General features: G+C 42.5%; 1 protein-coding gene across 1 annotated transcript in view; it reads right to left on the reverse strand.

Annotated features, from left to right (window-relative positions):
• Positions 1-23,917, reverse strand: part of PAPPA (pappalysin 1) — a 224,488-nt gene that overhangs the window by 198,793 nt on the left and 1,778 nt on the right. The gene's annotated exons all lie outside the window — the stretch shown is intronic.

Genomic DNA, 23,917 nt, shown 5'->3' on the forward strand with positions numbered 1-23,917 from the left:
TGTTAGGTAGTTGAAGCAATGTAACAGAGTGGGTGAGATGGCTCATTCTTAAGCTACAGCCCTAGGTTTGAATCCAGCTCTTCCACTTTATGTTTGGGTCACCCTGGGCAAAGTACTTAACTTCCCGTGCCTCAGTTTCTTTATATACAGAACAAGGGTGATAGTAATACCTACCCCACACAGCTGTTCAGAGGGTTAAGTTAGATAATAAAGAGACAGTAAAGGGCTTAGAAGAATGCCTGGCATGTAGAAAGCCTCAGCGCATGTTTAACTATTCCTATCACTTATCCCCATCGTACAGATGAAGGAACAGGGGTTCAGAGATCACACAACAGGCGACAAGGCCAAGTACAAATCTAGACGTGTCCAACTCTTCCCACAACCTCACCCTCATTTCCAAGCTCACTCAGGCCCACAGTGAAAAGGGAAACAATGCATGGGAGAAGAATGAAAACACAGAGGAGCCGAGATTTTCTTGGATCAGCCCTTTCCACATAATTTATTATTTTCTAATTGATTTGTTCATTTCCATCAAATGTTCTCTCAGGCAGAGAACAAAAATGTTATTAGAGAAAGCCACCTCTGCCCATGGCTCTGAGATGAGAAAGCTTCCAGAGAGAAAAAGACAGGGTGGGGTAGGGGCAGGGGAGACGTTTTAATTGGTTGTTTATTCAGTGGTAATTGCAGAAGCCAATCTTTTCAAGAAGTGGTATTCATCCTAGCCCAAAGCAGAAAAATGGGATGTGGGAGCCTCTCCCTGGCTTGTACGTGATTTTTTCCCCCATACTTTGGGAAGCCTCCATTTCCCTGAAGGGGAAGAATCCACAGCAGCAATCCAGGCCCAGGTCCCTAACCCTACTGGCCTCTCTCTTCCCCACCTCTCCTAGAGGGACCTACCCAAAGTGGGGAAAAAAAAGCAATAACACAGCTCTGTGGATGAAAGTTTTCCTTCTGTTGCCTGAGGTTTTCCCACTAATACAGAGCCAGGCTGGGTGTCTCTCAAATATATCAGGGGGAAAATCTTCGGGACAGGAATACATGTGGGTATTTACCTCCCTACCCTTATGCCTTGAAAGGATGTTTTTTTCCCTTTTGTCAACAAGACAGAAGAGAAAGCACAGGAGGTCAAATTCAGAAGAAATTACTGAACATTCCTTTTCTCACCTTCACTATACCTACTGTCTAGGAATAGTGAAGGTGAGAGAAGAAAAAGGGCCACGTGACTTCCATTTTGGGCAATTGTTGGGAAGGCTGGCCCTGTGCATATATTGTACATTGTTCAAATACACTTTAAAATGTAAGGGCTTGGTGTGGTTGCTCATGCCTGTAATCCCAGCACTTTGGGTGGCCAAGGGAGCAGGAATTCTTGAGGCCAGGAGTTTGAGACCAGCTTGGGCAATACGGGGAGATCTATTTCTACAAAAAATACAAACAATTCAAAAAATTAGCTGGGCATGGTGGCATACGCCTGTAGTCCCAGTTACTTTGGAGGCTAAGACAGGAGGATCACTTGAACCCCGGAGTTCAAGGCTGCAGTGAGCTATGATAGCACCACTCTACTCCCACTTGGGCAAAAGAGCAATATCCTATCTCTTAAAACAAAAACAAAAACAAAGAAACATTATTTACTTCCCAGAAAAAATCAATCAAAATCCCAAAACTCACACAAAGTTGGACAGACAGACCTACATCTATGGGAAAGTTGTCTGTCCAACTCTGTGTGTGTATTAGTCTGTAGATTAATCCATGTGTGTGTTGATCTGTAGCTTAATCTGTGTGGATTAATCTGCATAGAAGCTTTGCTCCTCAGAATTGGACAGATAGACCTAAATCTATGGGCAAGTAGGTTTGAGTATCACTTAGCTCAGGAGGATACCAACAGGATTAAGTAAGACAGCTCAGCACAGTCCCAGCACATAACTAGAAAATGTGAGCTTCCCTCCAGATCCTGGTCTCCTAATTTCGCCTACTGGGAAAGAACCTAAACGGACAGCCTGCCTCTGGGTGGCTCTCCCAGTCTCGGTTTTTCAGTGTCTCTTCTTCATTATCCAACCTTCTTCCTCCTACAAACTCAACTACTCAAGTCATCTTGGTTTCCTTATTGTGGGAACCTTTAGTTTTCCCCAGTTATGCCCAATCCCTAAGTACGTCCATTAGTTTCCCTTCTCTGCCTTGCAATATCTCTTCTTGATTCTTAGCTCTTTTAAATCTTACAATCCCTGCAAAGCCCAGCTTACATGTGATGCACTCCATGTATCCTCTTATGACTACCCTTGTCTGTAAAGTAGGGATGATGATGACCACCTGTCAAGGGTGTCATAAGGATTAGAGGCAACACAGGTTAAGTGCCTAGCATGGTGGCTGGCACAGAGAAGGCATCACTGATTAGGATAGGCTCCTTTTATTGCATTATTGTTAGTAAAATGAAAATTATTAATAACACTCAAATCATCATCATCACCTCTATCTGAAAATGAATCCTTCCTCTGTTTTTTCCATCAGGTAATGAGCTTCTGGCAGTCAGGACCAAATCTTTATTATCTCTGTATCACTTAAAAGTATCCTTCAAGAGAGAACCACCACTGATGGGCAGCTACTGAGCACCTGTCTCTCAAAAGGCATAGTTTCAAAACAGGATGAGCAAGCCCAGAGCTCAAGGAAGGGGAATGATTTGCCCAAGGTCAAATACCTAATACAGGGTATAGAAAAGCCTGGCAACAAGCCTCTCTGCTCCAACCTGTGTACATGTCACTTGTGTATAACAGCAGTTTTGTATCATAAGTAAAGTCACCTCTTCCTTCAAGTGGACACAGTTCCCTGCAAAGGTGCACAGTTTAGAGAACGAGTAATGGGAAGGATGGCAGCCTCCATTCTCTCCCTCAGTTGGACACCTGGGTGCAGGAACCTGCATTGCCTGAGTATCTGACCACTTCTCATTATAGTCTGCTGGTTGTTCTACAGCTCAGGGTTTCTACCTATTCAGTTGTTGTGAAATAGATCTGGGTCTTCCAGATCATGTTCTAGAGAAGGCTAAATTTATAAGAAAGAGATGAATATTCAAAGAAAAAGTTTGCTGAGTCAAATTGGCTTGGAACATGCTCTGTTAAATAGGGTTAAATACACATTTTTTTAACTGCAAGAATTTTCAGAGCCTCAAATATGCAAAATCAAAGTAAGGCAGATAGTACGGGAAGTGTACCCAAATATATTTGACCATAATTCCTCCTCCACACCCCTCGCCCTTACACTTCCACCTTTGCCAAAAACCAAACAACAGTACAAACCACAAAGTTTGGAAAATATTGGCTAGATTGAAACGTCCCTCCTAATTTAGATCCTTTCCCCTGAGCCGCCTCTCGAGAGTGGTCTCTTTTCTTCCTGCACAACCCATGCACCTGGATCCACTGTGGAAATTGTGGGTCCCCTGGAATGTCTGTTTCAGGGGGCCCAGCCCTGATTGCCAAGGCGCCCAGACTTTACCCCTTTGCCAGAACTGCATTTCAAAGCCATGAGTACAGTTCTGGAGGGAGATCAAAGCTCTCTCAACTCAACTGTCATTAGAATATTTTCTTTATGCATCTCACTCGTTGGTGAGTGCCAACAACATATTTCCTAAATGCACTGGCCTGAGATGGCACGACTCTGTGATAATCTGAATGAGAGGGCTGTCAGGGCCTGTTTTATTGAGAGAGAAGCAAAAGGGAACCACATTCAGAATGCAAAACAACAAGAGCAACAGCAACAAATCCTTTAAATAAAATCAAGGGAAAAAGTGTGAGAAGGCCTGAGTTTTTCCATCTCTAGAAACATGACACACTGGCTTTCCAGTTTCAGTGGTACTGTTTACAGTGAGCCCAGGTCAAGACTGAGGACTCTCAATTTCTATTCACACTCGAAGTAGGCCACTCTTCAGTGGACTTCCCCTATGCAGAAGTGATAGCTGAGGAGATCTTTAAGCAATGTCATGCCAGAGTCATGCTTCCTGGGCCCTTGATGGGTGCGGCTGGTCACAGGGACGGTACTGGCCATGTGTTGATGCCCTCAACTGAAGGAGAGTTTGTGTGAACCAAACACTGGCTGAGAGGGGGCCTCTTTTAAGTTGGAGACTGAGAACAGTTCTTTCAGGTTAGAATGAAACGCAGCAGAGAGTAATTTTAAGAGAGAGACAGACTTGAGTTCAAATCCTCCTTCTTCCACAAAGTGGCCTTGTGATCTTGGGCAACTGACCCTGTCATTTTGTATCTCAATTTCCTCATCTGTGAAATGTGAATTAGAATTTTCAACCCAGAAATGGGGATATAAAAATTCAAGGCAGTCATGCATGAGAAAATACCTAGAAGAGTACCCAACTCATGAAAAACCCTCAAGATGCAGAATTATCTTTTAAGCTAGTTCATAGATCTAGAGAAAACTAGCCTTAGCTCCCAATGCCTGTTGGGTTCCCGCTCCACCAGCAAAACCTGGTTTCCTTCACTAAATCAATGTGTTTACCTTCTTCACAGGAGGTTGTCCTGTTTCTCCATCTCATAGAGCATTCTGTAACATTGCCCATTTCCAAATTCTGATTGTAGCTTGTCATTCCCAAGGAGGTCCTCAAGTCCATGAACCACTACTTAATTTTCAGAACACACCAGACCGTTTGAAAATGATTATCAGATATAAAGATCAAAGCCACTCAAGGCAAGTCATTAAAGCATGATAAACCTGAGAATGTTTATTGCATCCATATCCTTATTCCAGATAACAGACTTTCTCTAAGCTGTGACCAGTACAAAAATCTGAATTTTGTTCTTTATCTCAAGGGTCCCAACAATCTAGACTTGATCCTCCTGCTTAGTTTCATTGTCAAAAATGCTAAATCTGCCTTGTTAGTCTATAAAAAGAGACACAGAAAGAAAACGCTGGGAGAATTTATTAAATTCTTGGAATCTTGAATGATTAGTTTCCAAAATAACAGATTTTGTATGGAAGCTTGAAACATAGGAAAGAAAAATGTAACAGCATCAATCAAAGACTAACTGAAAAATTAATCATTCCTTTATTTAGTTATTGAATGAGTCATTCTTTCCTTACCTCCATTTTTTCCTCCCTCCTTCCCTGTCTTCATTCTGTGCTTCCTAATTTCCTTCCTCTCCACATATCATTCATTTATTCTTTCCTGCTTTCATTTATCAACACTTACTGAGATTTTATCAAATACTATGCTTTAAGCTAGAAACTGTGCCTACGGATGAGAAAAAAAGCATGATTTTCATTATCAGGGTATCAGAAATTTTATGAAGAAAGTGAGACAAGTAAATGAATGATCACAACATAATATGATAATACTAATAACACTACTATTTGGGAAAGCTTACTACACACTGGAACTGTTGAAGTATTTTTTTTAATGCATATATTTTATTGCATTTTAGGTTGTGGAATACACGTGTAGAACATGCAGGAATGTTGCATAAGTACATACATGGCAATGTGGTTTGCAGCCTCCGTCCCCCCGTCACCTATATTTGGCATTTCTCCCCATGTTATCCCTCCCCAACTTCCCTACACCACGCTGTCCCACCCCATTCTCCCCCAACAGATCCCAGTGTGTGATGCTCCCCTCCATGTCCATGTGTTCTCATTGTTCAACATCCGCCTATGAGTGAGAACATGTCGTGTTTGATTTTCTGTTCTTGTGTCAGTTTGCTGAGAATGATGGTTTCCAGATTCATCCATGTCCCTACAAAGGACACAAACTCATCATTTTTTATGGCTGCATAGTATTCCATAGGGTATATGTGCCACATTTTCCCTGTCCAGTCTATCATCGATGGGAATTTGGGTTGGTTCCAAGTCTTTGCTATTGTAAACAGTGCTGCAATGAACATACGTGTGCATGTGTCTTTATAATAGAACGATTTATAATCCTTTGGATATATACCCAGTAATGGGATTGCTGGGTCAAATGGAATTTCTATTTCTATGTCCTTGAGGAATTGCTACACTGTCTTCCACAATGGTTGAACTAACTTACACTCCCACCAACAGTGTAAAAGTGTTCCTATTTCTCCATATTCTCTCCAGCATCTGTTGTCTCCAAATTTTTTAATGATTGCCATTCTAACTGGAATGATATGGTATCTCAATGTGGTTTTGATTTGCATTTCTCTAATGACCAGTGATGATGAGCATTTTTTCATGTTTGTTGGCCTCATAAATGTCTTCTTTTCAAAAGTGTCTGTTCATGTCCTTCACCTACTTTTGAATGGGTTTGTTCGTTTTTTTCTTGTAAATCTGTTTTAGTTCTTTGTAGATTCTGGATACTAGCCCTTTGTCTGTTGGGTAGATTGCAAAAATGTTTTCCCATTCTGTTGGTTGCTGGGTCACTCTAATGACCTTTTTTTTTTTTTTCTTCTGTACAGAAGCTCTGGAGTTTAATTAGATCCCATTTGTCTATTTTGGCTTTTGTTGCCAATGCTTTGGGTGTTTTAGTCATGAAGTCCTTGCCTATGCCTATGTCCTGAATGGTTTTGCCTAGGTTTTCTTCTAGGGTTTTTATGGTATTAGGTCTTATGTTTAAGTCTTTAATCCATCTGGAGTTAATTTTAGTGTAAGGTGTCAGGAAGTGGTCCAGTTTCTGCTTTCTGCACATGGCTAGCCAGTTTTCCCAACACCATTTGTTAAACAGGGAATCCTTTCCCCATTGCTTGTTTTTGTCAGGTTTGTCAAAGATCAGATGGTTGTAGATGTGTGGTGTTGCCATCTATATCTCTGTTTTGGTACCAGCACCATGCTGTTTTGATTACTGTAGCTTTATACCATAGTTTGACTCCAGCTTTGTTTTCTTTTTTTTTTTTTGCTTAGGATTGTATCGGCCATGCGGGCTCTCTTTTGGTTCCATATGAAGTTTAAGGTTGTTTTTTCCAGTTCTGTGAGGAAGGTCATAGATAGCTTGATGGGGATAGTGTTGAATCTATAAATTACTTTGGGCACTATGGCCATTTTCACGATATCGATTCTTCCTAACCATGAGCATGGAATTTTTTTCCATCTGTTTGTGTCCTCCCTTATTTCCTTGAGCAGTGGTTTGTATTTCTTCTTGAAGAGGTCCTTTACATCCTTGTTAGTTGTATTCCTAGTTTATTCTCTTTGTAGCAATTTTGAATAGCAGTTCGTTCTTGATTTGGCTCTCTTTAAGTCTGTTATTGGTGTATAGGAATGCTTGTGATTTCTGCACATTGATTTTGTATCCTGAGACCTTGCTGTAGTTGCTTATTAGTTTAAGGAGATTTTGGGCTGGGACAATAGAGTCTTCTATATATACAATCATGTCATCTGCAAATAGAGACAATTTGACTTCCTCCTTTCCTAACTGAATACCCTTTATTTCTTTTTCTTGCCTGACTGGTCTGGCTAGAACTTCCAATACTATATTGAATAGTGGTGAGAGAGGGCATTCTTGTCTAGTGCCAGATTTTAAAGGGAATGCTGCCAGTTTTTGCCCATTCAGTGTGATATTGGCTGTGGGTTTGTTGTAAATACCTTTTATTGTTTTGAGATATGTTCCATTCATACCTAATTTATTGAGAGTTTTTAGCATAAAGACCTGTTGAATTTTGCCAAAGGACTTCTCTGCATCTAATGAGATAGTCATGTGGTTTTTGTCTTTGGTTCTGTTTATGTGATGGATTACATTTACAGATGTGCATATGTTGAACCAGCTATGCATCCCCAGGATGAAGCCTACTTGATCATGATGGATAAGCTTTTCGATATGCTGTTGCAATCAGTTGGCCAGTATTTTATTAAAGATTTTTACATCTGTGTTCATCATGGATATTGGCCTGAAGTTTTCTTTTCTTGTTTAGTCTCTGCTGGGTTTTGGTATCAGGATGATGTTGGTCTCATAAAATGATTTGGGAAGGATTCCCTCTTTTTGCAATTTTTGGAATAGTTTCAGAAGGAATGGTACCAGCTCCTCTTTGTATGTCTGGTAGAATTCAGTTGTGAACCCATCTGGACCTGGGCTTTTTTTGGTTAGTAGGCTATTAATTGCTGCCTCAACTTCAGCCCTTGTTATTGGTCTATTCAGGGTTTCAATGTCTTCCTGGTTTAGGCTTGGAAGGGTGCAAGTGTCCAAGAATTTATCCATTTCTTCCAGGTTTACTGGTTTATGTGCATAGAGTTGTTTGTAGTAGTCTCTGATGGTAGTTTGTGTTTCTGTGGAATTGGTGGTGATATCCCCTTTATCGATATTGCATCCATTTGATTCTTCTCTCTCTTTTTTTTTTAATCTGGCTAGTGGTCTGTCTGTTTTGTTGATCTTTTCAAAAAACCAGCTCCTCGATTTATTGATTTTTTGAAGGTTTTTTTTGTGTCTCTATCTCCTTCAGTTCTGCTGTGATCTTAGTTATTTCTTGTTGTCTGCTGGCTTTTGAGTTTTTTTAATCTTGCTTCTCTAGCTTTTTCAATTTTGATGATACGGTGTCGATTTTAGATCTTTCCTTGCTTCTCATGTGGGCATTTATTGCTATAAACTTTCCTCTAGGCACTGCTTTAAATGTGTCCCAGAGATTCTGGTATGTTGTGTCTTCATTCTCATTGGTTTTGAAGAACATCTGTATTTCTACCTTCATTTCATTGTTTATCCAGTCAACATTCAAGAGCCAGTTGTTCAGTTTCCATGACGCTGTCCAGTTCTGAGTGAGTTTCTTAATTGTGAGTTCTAATTTGACTGCACTCTGGTCTGAGAGACTGTTTGTTATGATTTCTGTTCTTTTGCATTTGTTGAAGCGTGATTTACTTCCAATTATGTGGTCAATTTTAGGGTAGGTGTGGTGTGGTGCTGAGAAGAATGTATATTCTGTGGATTTGGGGTGGAGTTCTGTAGATGTCTATTAGGTTTGCTTGGTCCAGATCTGAGTTCAAGTCCTGGATATCCTTGTTAATTTTCTGTCTCATTGATCTGTCTAATATTGACAGTGGAGTGTTAAAGTCTCCCACTATTATTGTGTGGGAGTCTAAGTCTCTTTGTAGGTCGTTAAGAACTTGCTTTATGTATCTGCATGCTCCTGTATTGGGCGCATATATATTTAGGATCATTAGCTCTTCTTGTTGCATTGATCCTTTTACCATTATGTAATGTCCTTCTTTGTCTCTTTTGATCTTTGTTGGTTGAAAGTCTACTTTATCAGAGACGAGAATTGCAACTCCTGCTTTTTTTATGCTCTCCATTTGCTTGATAAATCTTCCTCCATCCCTTTATTTTGATCCTATGTGTGTCCTTGCATGTGAGATGGGTTTCCTGGATACAGCACACCGATGGGTTTTTACTTTTTATCCAATTTGCTAATCTATGTCTTTTGACTGTGGCATTTAGCCCATTTACATTTAAGGTTAATATTGTTATATGTGAATTTGATCCTGCCATTTTGATGGTAAGTGGTTGTTTTGCCCATTAGTTGATGCAGTTTCTTCATTGTGTTGATGCTCTTTACCATTTGGTATGTTTTTGGAGTGGCTGGTACTGGTTGTTCCTTTCTATGTTTAGTTACCATTTAGTGTGTTTTTGCAGTGGCTCATACTGGTTGTTCCTTTCCATGTTTAGTACTTCCTTCAGGAGTTCTTGTAAGGCAGGTCATGTAGCAACGGTATCTCTCATCAATTGCTTGTCTATAAAGGATTTTATTTCTCCTTCACTTAGTTTGGATGGATATAAAATTCTGAGTTGAAAGTTCTTTCCTTTCAGAATGTTGAATATTGGCCCCCACTCCCTTCTAGCTTGTAGAGTTTCTGCTGAGAGATCTGCTGTGAGTCTGATGGTCTTTCCTTTGTGGGTGACTTGCCCTTTCTTTCTGGCTCCCCTTAGGATTTTTTCCTTCATTTCAACCCTGGTGAATCTGACAATTATGTGCCTTGGGGTTGCTCTTCTTGAGGAATATCTTTATGGTATTCTCTGTATTTCCTGGATTTGAATGTTGGCCTGCCTTGTTAGGTTGGGGAAGTTCTCTTGGATAATATCCTGAAGAGTGTTTTCCAACTTGGATTCACTCTCCCTGTCACATTCAGGTATGCTGATCAAGCATAGATTAGGTCTTTTCACATAATCCCATAGTTCTTGGAGGCTTTGTTCATTTCCTTTCACTCTTTTTTTTCTAATCTTGCCTTCTCATTTTATTTCATTTATTTGATCTTCTATCTCTGATATCCTTTCTTCTGCTTGATCAATTCAGCTGTTGAAGCTTGTGCATGCCTTGCGAAGTTCTTGTGCTGTGTTTTTCAGCTCCAACAAGTCTTTTATGTTTTTCTCTATCTGGTTATTATACTTAGCATTTCATCTAACCTTTTTTCAATGTTCTTAGTTTCTTTGCATTGGGTTAGAAGATGGTCTTTTAACTCAGAGAAGTTTGTTATCTACCTACTGAAGCCTGCTTCTGTCAATTTGTCACACTCATTTTTTGTCTTGTTTTGTTCCCTTGATGGTGAGGAGTTGTGATCCCTGGGAGGAGAAGAGGTGTTCTGGTCTTTGAAGGTTTCATCCTTTTTGCGCTGTTTTTTTCCCATCTTAGTGGATTTATCTCCCTTTGATCTTTGAAGTTGTTGATTTCAGGAGAAATCTCTGAGTGGACATCCGTTCTGTTGCAGTTGGAGCTATATCTTTTTTGGCCTGTAGAGGCGCTGCTGGGCTGCTTCGGATTCAGTCAGGTTGCTGGGTGGGTGGTCTTCCCCTTGGGTTTGTTTGCAGGTGAAATTAGCCCCGCCTTCCCAATGGCGTCTCCCCTTCCCTGAGCTCGATCTTCCTGATTGGGGTCAAACTGGTGTATTTGCTGCCAAGCTCTCTGGTGCTCCGGCTTCAGTTTGAGTTTTGTTGGGGGTGGGGCCTGCCAGGCCTTATGACCTGTTTCCCTGCTTTCAACTCTGCCTCTTTCTGTGAGACAGGTTGTTCCATCCCATTGGCGCTAGTCCAAACTTCTGCCCAGGTCCCGCCAACAACTTGTGACACCAGATGTGAGCTGTCGCTCAGATTTGCATTGACAACCCACGGCACCCCTCAGTCTGGTGGGGCTTTCTTGGACTATGGGTTGCAGGAGGGATGAGGTAAATACAGGATCGGAATCGGGGCACTGAGGGGGCGAAATCCCCTGACCTTCCGAGCTGGCTGCACGTTCCAGGTGGGGACGCGCCCTGCCCTGTCTTGGTTCATTCTCCCTGGGCGGCTCTCACCCTGCTTTGGCTCCCTCCCTGGGCTACTTTCAAAGTTCTTCCAGTTCCCCTAAAATGAACCCAGCACCTCACTTGGAATTGTGATGTCCTCTAGCCCAATGCTGGGAGCTGCATTCCAGTGTTGCCTCCTCTTGGCCATCTTGGCACCACCCCCCACAAAGTATTTTTTAACATATTATATTTTTGAAGCTTTACAAAACCTTTAGAATATCCCTAACTTATAGGTGATGGAACCAGGGCTAAGAGGGCTGACATCACTTTTCCAAGGTCCCTCCACTCTTAGGTGTCACAGGTGGGACACAACCTGTCTGTTGGATACTACCAACCATATCCTTAGTCATTAGTCTCTTACTTCCCCTTATCATATGTGCCGTGATAGAGCGGGTGGGTGCTAAATATAAGAAGAGTGTACAGTAATGACACCGAGCTGAAGGAGGGTCAGATACCACTGAGGTTTTCACATAAAAAATAAACCTTGGTTTGATATTGAACCAAGTGTGGGAAACAGACAAAATGTCAGAAGCTCCAGAAAGCCCAGAGGCATAGAAGAACATGAGAATACACACTACAAGTCTTCACTTGCAAGTGTTTTCAAGGCTGAGGAACCTCACAAGACAAAGCTGGAGGGGACAGCAACAGCTACATCTGAGCTATAGTTTGGATATTTGTCCCCTCCAAACATCACATTGAAATGTGATCCCTAATGTTGGGGGTGGGACCCAGTAGGAGGTGTTTGGGTCATGGGAGCAGGTTCTTTAGGAATGGCTTGGTGTCATTCCCATGGCAGTGAGTTCTTACTCTATTAATTCTGGTGAGAGTATTGATGGTGAAAAAGTGTCTAGCCTCTCTCCACTCTCTTTCTTGCTGCTTCTCTTGCCATGTGATCTCTGCATATGCTGGCTCCTCTTCACCTTCCAATTAGGGGAAGCAGTTTGAGGCCCTCACCAGAAGCAGACACTGGTGCCAGGCTTCTTGTGCAGCCTGTAGAACCATGAGCCAAATAAATCTCTTTCCTTTGTCAATTACCCAGCCTCAGGAATTCCTTCAAAGCAACACACAACAAACTGACAATCAGGAAGGGTCTGGTATACCAAGCAATGGCGAATTGAAAATGTCCTGGGATCCCCAAGCAGACCCTGGCAGATTATATGTAAGAGGATAAAATGATCTGGTTTACATTTTCCAGGGAGATTTCTTAAGCAATTTGGGAGATGGAGTAGAGGTGATGAAAGTGGAGAAGGAGGCATTGTCAGTGTCTCGCAGCAACAAGAGTGTATATAAGAAGTAGTGGTATTCATACAATTGTGATGCTATGTTCAAAAGCAACACAATGGGGAAAATTTGACAGAGTTAGGGTGGGAGTGAGGGAAGCTGAAATGTTGGTCTGGTTTCTGATTTTGTCTCCTGTAGTATTTTTCTTTTATCAGTCACAGACCCTACACATCGAAGCCCCCACTTATTGGTGCTCTAAATGCTAGGCCCAGTAAGAGTTTATCTGCCAGCAGCATGTCCTTTGCTGAGTCTCCTGGAAGACCAGCCCATAGGAAAATCACTGGCCTTCGGCTCCTTGTGGATTGGATCATGATGAGACCAGGTAATTGGTAGGATGAAGAATCCTAAGAATTTGGTTCAGAGGAGAAGAGGTGCTGGTTCAGAGAGGCAGAGTGCACCAGTGGTGAGGTTCTTAGACTTTTGGGATATTATTAGATTGGTGCACAAGTAATTGTGGTTTTCACCATTACTTTTAAATGGCAAAAACCACAGTTACTTCTGCATCAACCTAATAATAAACATTGAGATGGAAGTCAGCAGTGATCTGTAATTTTGATGAATAAATAAAGCATTCAAAAAGGGAAAAGAAACCACTCCACCATTTATGAGGTCCCTCATATCATAAAATAAAAGGCACTTGAGTCATACTCCAAAAGAAAAAATAATCTCAGAATAAAGGGCACTACTTCACAATGAATGCATTTTACTAGAAATTACATAGCTGCTATTTTTCTCATTTACCTTTTGAAAAATAATTTTGCAGACTGTTAGGACAGAAAGCAAAGTGTCAGAACACCTGGTTCCTGGCAAGCTCAGCTATACTCACTTGATTAACATGATTCATCCTCTAGGACACAGCCTAAAAGCTACTCCAACCCCCTATGTCTTAGTCAGGCAACCATCCTCTGTGTTCCCTCAGCACCTTGGACTTCTCCATAGCAGCAATTAGCCAGCTAGCTATTTATCTTGCTGCAGGAAATTTCAAATGGGCGAATCACAGGTGTCTTGTGCAATGTTCAATGTTGTATTTCTAGCACCTAGGACTGTGCCTGGCATATAGAAGGCAGACACACACTCATGAGAAACTATTGGATGAACAGTCACTTCCCTAAGATCTTATCTTGGTGTACCACAATCTCTGTTTTGACAGCCTCCAAAACTCAGAGTTCATTTCTTTTCTTTTTTTTAATGTCTTTTTTTAAAATTTATTTTTTATTTTTATTTTTTGTAGAGATGGGGTTTCACCATGTTGGCCAGGATGGTCTCAATCTCTTGACCTCGTGATCCGTCCACCTCGGCCTCCCAAAGTGCTAGGATTACAGGCGTGAGCCACCGTGCCTGGCCCGAGTTCATTTATTTTCAAATCAGCCATTAAGGCATGAGGAATCTCTTGCTTAGTAAGGAGGTGTAACAATGGAATTGCGATATTGTGTTCAAAAGCAACACAACAGTAATGCAATTATCTGATGTCAGATGATCATTTTCGCAACAGAACTATACAGTTCAAGGGCCCATAGCTGTCTTCCCACCACCTCACTTGCTTCTTGGAACGTTGAAACCACATTTGATAAATAACACAACTGACCACACTGAGCAGAATACGCACAACTCACTGACAGCCCTGTGACTTCTCTTACGCTTAACACACAAAGAAACAAAGACAATCATATCTACTTCATAAGCTGTATCAGGCACAATGTTTAGGTACAAGGGTTATGTCAGAAGACAGCATGGTTTGGACCTAGACGTTAGCCATGTAGACATATAAATGATGTGAAGACTAACTAAAATATATTAACTTCAGAAAGGATAAATCGAGAATTACATTATCACCAATATGTGTTAAAATGGCAATGTCTAAATTTTAATCTAGACCATAGCCCCATAAAAATCACTTAACTTAGGCAAAAAAAACCCCAAATTTATTTAAAATTAAACAATACTGGCATTACAGTAGATGTAGGTAGGTCTCTCTGGATGAGTTAATAAGTCTAATAACTTCTCCAAATTTGGGTCTCCCTTGGGGTTAAACAGAGACAACTCTTAGAGAGGCATGTGATGATCAAGGACTTCGAGTATAGACAGAGAAGTGATGCTGGAAAGCCTGACATTGTATGTCAGGCTGTCAAAAGTAGAATTAAATTCAAATTGATTTTTGGAAAGAGGATGCCACATTTGGAGCCTGAGGGAAAATAAAATAGCAGATATGTAGGCTGTCCCAGTATGGCGTACCATCATCACAAGGCCACTGCAGGATTTGAGAAATATGAGTAGGATTTCTTTTTCAACTTGTCATAGGGCATACTTGTTCCTTTATTACCACACTGAACACTGTACTCAAGTAGATATAGGGGCTGGTCAATCCTTTCAAGGCAAGGACTGTCTCTTATATCCCTTGGTGTCTCCAGCGCCAGTGCATGGGTTTATTTGTACCTTTTAAATATTGAGCCCTTCCTTTGTACTCTAGTCCTGGTTCCCACAATCCTGGAACCAGGATTCCAATGTCTGACTGGAGAATATCGGTGCATGAACAAACCTCAAATTCTCCCATTTTACAGATGAAGAATTTGAAATGAGAGAAGAAGAGTGTCTTACATCATGCTGGCCACCAAGTTCCTGGAAGAATCTAGTCACTTCCTTCCTCATGCTTGGCCAAACCACTGGCAAACTATGTTTTTCTACCATGGATCCTCATGGGAAAGAAACCTCCTTTGCGTCTCTCTTACTTCATGATTTTGTGGAGTTATAATCACCATAGCCCTCTGTGGGCCATAAAAATAGTTCGGTAGTTAGAAGTCAAGTTCAAAGCTAATAGCTGCAGTTGGTTGGCTGAACTCATACAAGTCTGGAATCACACACATCAGAAGCTTGATGTAGAGACAGTGCTCCTCCACCCTCTACCCTTCACTACCAGACCACTAAAACAATCTAGAGCATGGAAAAGGAAAAGAAGGAGAAGCAAAGGAGAAAGGAAGAAGACAGGAAATGCTCTTCTGAAAAATGGAGAAACACTAGCACATTCTAGTTATGCAAACAAATCCGTGAACAAAATGCACTGCTGTTCACACACTAGTTTTGTGTTTTCAGCAAGTGAGAGTGGAGGTGTGGAGGTTTCCTCTCAGGAGGTGGAAAACTGCCCAGCAGTGAGTTTGGAGGAACAAGCTGAGCTGCAACCAACTTAGGAAAATGTATTTCAATAAAACAAAATGTACTGCTGTCTGTCAGTTCAACCCTCTCTCCCACGCCCACCGGCTTTGTTTCCTAACCTGGAAGGGCATCTGACCAAGTGCGGAGGCTGTCATGGGTGGTCAGTGTCATCAGTGGATGCAGAAAGGAAAATGAGAGTGCTGAGCATGCCAAACCCAGGGTGGAAAAAAACCAACTGCCTCCTGCTGAGGCCCTTGAAATGTCACCCAGTACTGCCATCTATCCAGGCAGCTTGAGATGGGACAGGGAACACATCTGGGAAAGGGATGAGAGAAGGAGCACCTCAGATCCTGGCATGTTCCTGACTTCTCCCCGCAAAAGAGTCCCAACTCTCATCTGTAAACATTGAGACTATAGAGTGTGCTAGGGCAAGAGTCCCAGGCTAGGAAAGCCTTGGTTTTTGTAGTCCTGAGCACACTATGAGTACACTCCTGGCTTCCAGTTCCTTCCCTACACACACTATTCAATGAGCCCCAACTTGCAATCTCAGACATGCCTTTGCTTTTTGCTGGAAATGCTTAAACTTAGTGTGGCATGCTGCTTATCTCTTGGGAAAATGAATATATTAGCATTCAGTTTGTAAGGGACTTTTGGAATTAAAAAAAAGATTTAACAAATGAAACCTTTAGGTGATAAAATAAAAGGGTTTTTGGTTGTACAGAGTGGTCGATTAGGTTATCTCTGTCTCTTACTCCCTCACTGAGATCGTAGTGAGGGGGCTCAGGATTGAAAGGGGGCTAAGAATTTGGGGATATGCACAATAAGAAGTCAGAAGATCTATCAGAGGAGGGAAGTCCCCAAACAACAGCAGGAATAACAACCGCTATTTTCAGAGATCACTATGTGCCACGTGCTGTTCTAAAGGGTTGACTGTGTATTATTTCACCCAATCCTCTAAACCACCCAATGCAGTAGACTGTTACTTTCATCCCTGACTTTACAGAGGAGGTAACTGAGTCTTTGACAAAGGAAGAGACCTGTGCAAAGTTATGGAACTGTTAAATGACTTGACTGTAGTATGTTCTGTCTCCAAAACTTGTATTCTTATTTATTTGCTAAGCTGTACTGATCTTCCACTGCTCCTCATGGGTCACTGTTTTGAGCTCCTTATTTACTTCATCTTTAGGGGCCTTGAGCAGTTCTTCTTCTAATTCAGTTCACCCCTCTGTTCTGCTCTTAAAACCAAAGTGATATGTATATAAGGCTCACAGATGGAACTTGTGAGTAAAGGTGGACTTTGCTCGAATGAAAAGCATGAAGAAAACCCAGACTGAATCAGAGAAAACTGAACCATATGTGCAAGTATGCCTGCATCTGTATGTCTGTGCATCAACCCTCAAGCAGGCATGAGGGCTGGAGATGGTGGAAACATATAGAAACTTCACCAGTCTGGCACATTTCTCATTATGATCCATCCCAACATTGCCTGGAATGGTTTTGTACAGAAATATGTCTTTTAACACTGCCAGTCATTTGGGTCATTTTAAAAATAAGCCAGTGTGCAAATTCAATAACTCAATGAGTTTGATAGAAGTTATATGGTCTTGGGCCGGGCACGGTGGCTCACGCCTGTAATCCCAGCACTTTGGGAGGCCGAGGCGGGTGGATCACGAGGTCAAGAGATCGAGACCATCCTGGTCAACATGGTGAAACCCCGTCTCTACTAAAAATACAAAAAATTAGCTGGGCATGGTGGCGCACACCTGTAATCCCAGCTACTCAGGAGGCTGAGACAGGAAAATTGCCTGAACCCAGGAAGCGGAGGTTGCGGTGAGCCGAGATCGCGCCATTGCACTCCAGCCTGGGTAACAAGAGCGAAACTCTGTCTCAAAAAAAAAAAAAAAGTTATATGGTCTTTATTTAAAAATACCAATTCTGTGGCTAGTCCTTTTTAAAAAAAGTTAATATTTTGAGAATGAAAATAATCTTAGTAAAAAGGCTTTTGATTTGTATATGGCAATTTCATCCAGGCCTTTTTTTTATGAGCCTGTAGGAACAGTCTCTATAAGACAGTGCTGACAGGGAGGAGATGGTGTCCACATGTGCCCACAAGAAGAAAGGAGACTTTTCTCCAGCACCTACTATGCTCCAGCCACTTTACCATACCAGGTGTCTCACACAGATGACTCCATTTGAGTGCCATGATGTGTCACAGGATAGCTGTTATCATCAGTTATTACAGATGAGAAACCAGTGACTCTTACTAAGCAATGTGCCAAGGTCAGTCAGCTAGTGCAGAGCAGAGCCAAGATTCAAACTCTGGTCAGCCTCTAGCATGCATAATTTTTCCACTACACCAGACCTGACTCCTGTTATTGCTTTAATGAATATTAGTCACGTTAAATAAACCCTGATATTCTGATTATAAAATTCCAAGCAATTTCTTTTACACGATTACTGGAAAAGAATGAACAAAGTTACTGAAAAAATAACAATGCCCCCTTTCATCTTCATGCTGTTAACTCTTCCCAGAACTCTTTCTGGGATATTATTTTATGAGACCCTCATGGCAATATTATTTTATGAGGCCCTCACTGCCTGTGATCCAGGCAGTCAGATATTGTTATTCCCTCTACATAGATGTGGAATTGGAGGCTCAGAAAGAATAAGAGACATGCCCAAGATTGCATAGCTAACAAACTGCCCAGCCCAGGTTAGAATCTATTTCAACTGAATTCTTTCATTCTAAATCAGCCTGAGTCTTCAATGTCTACGGTCTGAAGAAAAAACTGGCATCTCGCTCCATAAAGCCCCAACCAGACTCTTTCTTGCATCTTCTCAACACCTTCCCACTTTAATTTCTTTATCCCATCAACACTACATGTCTTGCCTTCACACCAGCTCTGTTTCATCATTACAAAGCCTGCTCATGCTAGAAGCCTATCATGTCCCTTCTCCATCATTAAGCCTTTCCCAGCTTCTCCAAACCACAGTGATCCTGCCCTTTATCAGAGCTCATGGCAGTCTTATAATCTATGTGGTTTACAGGGAAATTAGTCATCTGCCTTCTTGCCTTCTCTTGAATGACTGTAACAAAATGTCATTAAACCACAGCATACAAGCACCTTGAAGACAGAGATTATATCTTGGACCCCTACAGGATTTATCACAGTTCTCTGGATACTAAGGTGTTTTAACAGAATATGGATGATGGGTAAAAACATAAACATACTAAATATAACTTTTCCAGGTTTTAAGCTGGTGTCTAAAGTATCAAGGCAATATAGAGGGCAGTTGAGATAGTTTGGGAGTAGGAAGTGAGACCCTGGGTCTCCATCTCAGCTCAGCCCCACTCTCACTGTGTGGCTTGTGTCAGTGTCTGCCCCTCCTTGAGGGCTTGGTCTCCCCATCTGCAGCAGGAGAGAACTGGACCCATCTACAGTTCCATTCAGCTCTGAGAGACCCTCATTCAGATTGAAAAGAAAGAAAGTAGGAAGTTTATGCTCCATGAGATCAAATTAGAAATTAAGTAGGAAACCCCACCCAGAGAGGACAGATCATTCAGTGGGCCCTGATTAGAGCAGAAGAAGAGGCTGAGGGAGGCTGTAGCTGCCAGCAGAGGGGTCGGGGTGTCCTCAAGACTTATCGCAGCCCGTCTGTGAGACTTCCAATAACTTTAACTGGAGTCCAAAAACAACAGCAACAAAAACCTGGCCTCAGGAGATTGCCCTTGTTACATTAAAATATATTAATAATAAAGAGAAGACAAAGGAAATATTTCCCAAATAATAATAGAAGACAAAGAAATGTTTCCTTATGAGACAACAGCGTGTAGGGAAAGTGACTTTTTTTCCACTCATCCCATTTCACATGAGTAGATATTCATGAACAAAGGTGAGTTCACTCGAGGGTGCCAGAGCTTGCGGTTTGGAAGGGTCCAAACAGGAACTTGGTTGGTTTGCTGCAATATCCTCTCTCAGTGAGATAGCTACAGTCTAGTGTCAAATGCCCGCGATTTCCTGACACTGGAGCTTTCTATTAATATCCAGGTTTTCCATTTCATTTGTAAAAGGGTGTGTGCAGTGCATTCTACCTGTGTATAGACATCTCTAATGGCTGCAGATGAAGTTCTGCCTCCCTGGCTGTTCTTCACCACTGCAGAGAATGGCCACGGTTCACCTGGAATGTCTTTTTTCTAACTGGCCGGTCTCATAGAAAGACATTTACTGCTCACACAGACCGCTCATCCCTGCTGGTACTGTGGACCCTTCCTTCGCACCAGTGATTGCAGTGGGGTGTTTACTTCTCTGTCCTACCCACTAGGTGGTAAGCTCCAGGAGCGCAGTGACTGGGCTGGCACAGAGAGAGCATTCAAAAAATATTTATTGAGAGAAGAAAAGGACAGAAGGCAGGGAAAGTGGGAAGAATGTAGGGAGGAAGGAAAAGAGGATTAAGTCTAACATTAAAGTTTTTCATGAGATGAACTAAACTTTTCTCTGCTCGTGGTCTTGATCCCAGTCATAATGGTTGACCCCTTACACTCCATGCTCTCTTCTACACACCGCTCTTCACCCTCTCCACTGCCTGGCTTATGCCCTACCCTCTGCATAGGCTGGCTGTCTCTCTGCTCTGGACATTCTTCGCTTGCTCATCCAGAACCACTCCCCACCCTGCTCTGTGTCCTTGAGAGGCTGGCTTCTATTGCATTAACAGGTTCCTTTGTTTTGTGACTTCCAGTTGGATTCACCAAATGGGAAACACTGGCAGCAGACTGGCAGGCAGAGAGAATGACAGCGTGGGATTTACTCTCCTGGTTCCCTTCTTCTTATGAGGTGGCTGTAGGTTGGCTGCTTCCCTTGCTGAGAGCCACAGCTGATCCCAGGAATCCCTCTCCATACAGCCCTTCTCCCTGGGTCCCATAACCACTTTTTCCTCTTGCCCCTATGGGCCAAGGGGGGAAATGGCTCTCCATGGTTGCCAGCCCCGTAGTATAGTGCAAGGCCTTGCTGGTTGTCCTCAGTCCTGCCTACAATATTGTAAACAGCTTCTTCTTGCAAATAGCCCCTCCTTCAACTCTACTTAATTATTCTGTTTGAATGTGCCATCTGTTTCCTGCTAGGACCCTGACTGTATCTTTACAGTCTGCATCTTTACCTCTCAACAGACCGCCTATTCTCAAATATCTACTCAAATCATGCTTTCTCCAGCTGCTTTGCCTTGTTTCCCTAGTCAAATAAATCTCCGCTTTTTAGGTCCTACTGTGTGTCTGTAAATTTAAAAATCAGAGTTTCTTATGTTTCTATATGACTTTCCCACTAAAGTGGAAACCCCTCAATGGTGAGGAACACTTCCAACTCATTGCAACACCCCCAGTGAAAAGCAGAAAGGCTGGTGGGATAGACATGCCCAGTAAATGCCTGTTAAAGAGAAGAGAAACAGTCAGTATTTGGCTTTCTGTCACGATACGGAATAAGGTATTTTTGTGCAGTGCTCAACACCAAGACCACAAGGCCACCTTCTCCACCAGCACTGTAATCCCAGCTATGGCCTCATCACGCATGGTTATCAGTACTGACTTGCATGCCTCTGGTGATGGGAAGCTCACTCACCCATCTAACTGGAGATGATATCATCTATTACTCAGCTCAAAGCTGCCTCCTGTAATTGCAACACTCGAATCCCAGCCATGGCTTAGAAACCGTATAGAATAATTCTGCGACTTTCCCACCAGATAGGCCTTCAGAGCTTGAAATGTATGTGTCATGACCATGTAACCATGACCCTCCCTCCCTCCTTTCCTCCGTTTTTCGTTTAAATTCACAAAGCAAAAATTTATCTGCAACCTTCCACAGGTTTCTGTCTGCACGCAGGAGAGCTGATTCGGTCAGAACCCAGAAAGCCCCAGCCTCATCACGAGATGACACGTGGTCTGGTGGGCCTCACGCAGGGCACACAGCTTTCCCAGCCAGCAAACAAACAAGCCCTGGTCAAAGCGGTCATAGCTGGCACATGGTCACTCACAGACACTCTGGGCACGCATTCCCGTGACTTAGAAAAGAGAAGGCCTTTGGAACCTGACAGTGTTGTCTGCTGATTGTGAGGTATCTGGAACCTGGGGCCTCATGGCCCCTCCACATCGGCATGGTGCTCTGCAAAGGCCAGCTACACTTCATCCTGTCTTAATGGTACATAGTTTTTTCTCCCAAAACGTTAGTAGAGCCACTCTTCCTGTCACCTGTCTTTTAATTCTGCCTCTTATTGTTCCTTAGATTAAAACATATCCTCAGCCAGGCGCAGTGGCTCAAACCTGTAATCCCAGCACTTTGGGAGGCCGAGGCGGGCGGATCACGAGGTCAAGAGATTGAGACCATCCTGGCCAACACGGTGAAACCCTGTCTCTACTAAAAATACAAAAATTAGCTGGGCGTGGTGGCATGCGCCTGTAGTCCCAGCTACTTGGGAGGCTGAGGCAGGAGAATTACTTGAGACAGAGTGAGACTCTGTTTCAAAAAAAAAAAAAATATATATATATATATATATATATATCCTCCTTCCATGGGAGCTTTGGACCTAGTAGTCTTAGGTTTGAATCCAAGCTATCGATTTATGAGCAGAGTGATCTTAGGTAAGTCCCTTCATCTTTTTGAATCTTAAATTTTCACAGCAAAACAGGGTACCCACCTTCCAGGCACTTGGTAGGTGCTGCATAAATGTTTGTTGCATGAATGAATGAATGAATGAGCAAATAAATGGATGTACAAATGGATGGATGACTTCCAATTATGCCCATTCTACCCACATCCACTCTGAGCAGGCACAGAGGTACCTCTTGGGAGTCTATTTTAGTGGCGCACACAGCACAGACTTGCGCTTGTGATTTAGCCTAATGATTTTCTTGACCCATGAACTTAGCTAAGTCACTTCACTCTGAGTTTCCTCTATTTCCCGTCAGTCAAATGTGAATGTTAACCTCTGTGCTGACTCCCTTGCCAAGTTCTGGAAAGGCCCAAGTGAGAGCAGAGATGACAACGCACTATGACCTGGAAGAGACCGGTCACACATCAAGGCTTCTCACATGGGCTGCTCATGTCTTGGAGCCAAGGTGAGAGTCCAGGGGCCCTCATGGTGCCAGGAAGCTGAGCTGAGGTGCTTTTTGACTTTCTGCCAGGCAGGGCATTCTCCTGCCAGCATCCTCATTCCTTTGCACATAGGTATTTTGTTCATACACGGGAGGCCCTTGCTCTTTTGAGAGAGACATAAAGAGAAGAGTCAGCAGAAAACCTGCAGAGGTCGGCAAATGTGCTCGAGCCATCAGCAAGTCCAGGGTCCTGTGTGTTAGACAGAATAGAACAATTCAGTGTGAATCTGGGAAAAACAAGAAAGTGGATATTGATGGTCTCTGGCTTGAATCTAGTTCCTCCAGGTCCCACATTTAATACAGGTCACCACTGAGTTCACCTTTGGGTTCTACTTAGGGATTATTGGTTATGGTAGATAGCAATGGTAGAGGCTAAGTGAAGCATTAGACTGAAGGTCCCCTTTTCTGTCCTCTTTTATTTATTTTTTTTTTGAGAAGGAGTTTAGCTCTTGTTACCCAGGCTGGAGTGCAATGGTGCAATCTCGTCTCACTGCAACCTCCATCTCCTGGGTTCAAGCAATTCTCCTGCCTCAGCCTCCCAAGTAGCTGGGACTACAGGCGTGCGCCACCATGCCCAGCTAATTTTTGTATTTTTAGTAGAGACGGGGGTTTCACCGTGTTGACCAGGATGGTCTCGATCTCTTGACCTTGTGATCCACCCGTCTCGGCCTCCCAAAGTGCTGGGATTATAGGTGAGAGCCACCGCGCCCGGCCTTCTGTCTTCTTTTTAACAGTAGATGTGAGAAGTTTTCTCTGCCTGGAGTGGCCTCCTTTCTTCCTCCACCCAATCTCTGGTGTCAAAATTACACCTATTCTTTTTTCAAGTAAATTTTATTCTATATCTTTAAGGTAGACATGATGTTGTGGGATACATATAGATAGCAAACAGTTTACTGTAGTGAAACAAATGAACATATCCATCATCTTAAGTCACCCATTTTCTTTTGTTATTTTGTGCCAAAAGTCGTTAAAATCAGGTTAGTTAGCATGAATGCCAAGTACAGCTCAACTTGATTTCCTGTAGTCCTCATGCTATACATTAGCCCTCTAGACTCGTTCTATTAAACCGATTGTATTGTTCTTGTTGCTCATTAGATCTCTAGATCTGTTCTACCATCCTGCAAATTAGAGCTATTCCTGAAGACCTTGCTCAAA

This window comes from Aotus nancymaae, unplaced genomic scaffold (genome assembly GCF_030222135.1).
Source record: "Aotus nancymaae isolate 86718 unplaced genomic scaffold, 86718_ANA_hifiasm-v0.15.2.pri h1tg000003l, whole genome shotgun sequence".
In the NCBI taxonomy this organism is placed as follows: Eukaryota; Metazoa; Chordata; class Mammalia; order Primates; family Aotidae; genus Aotus; species Aotus nancymaae.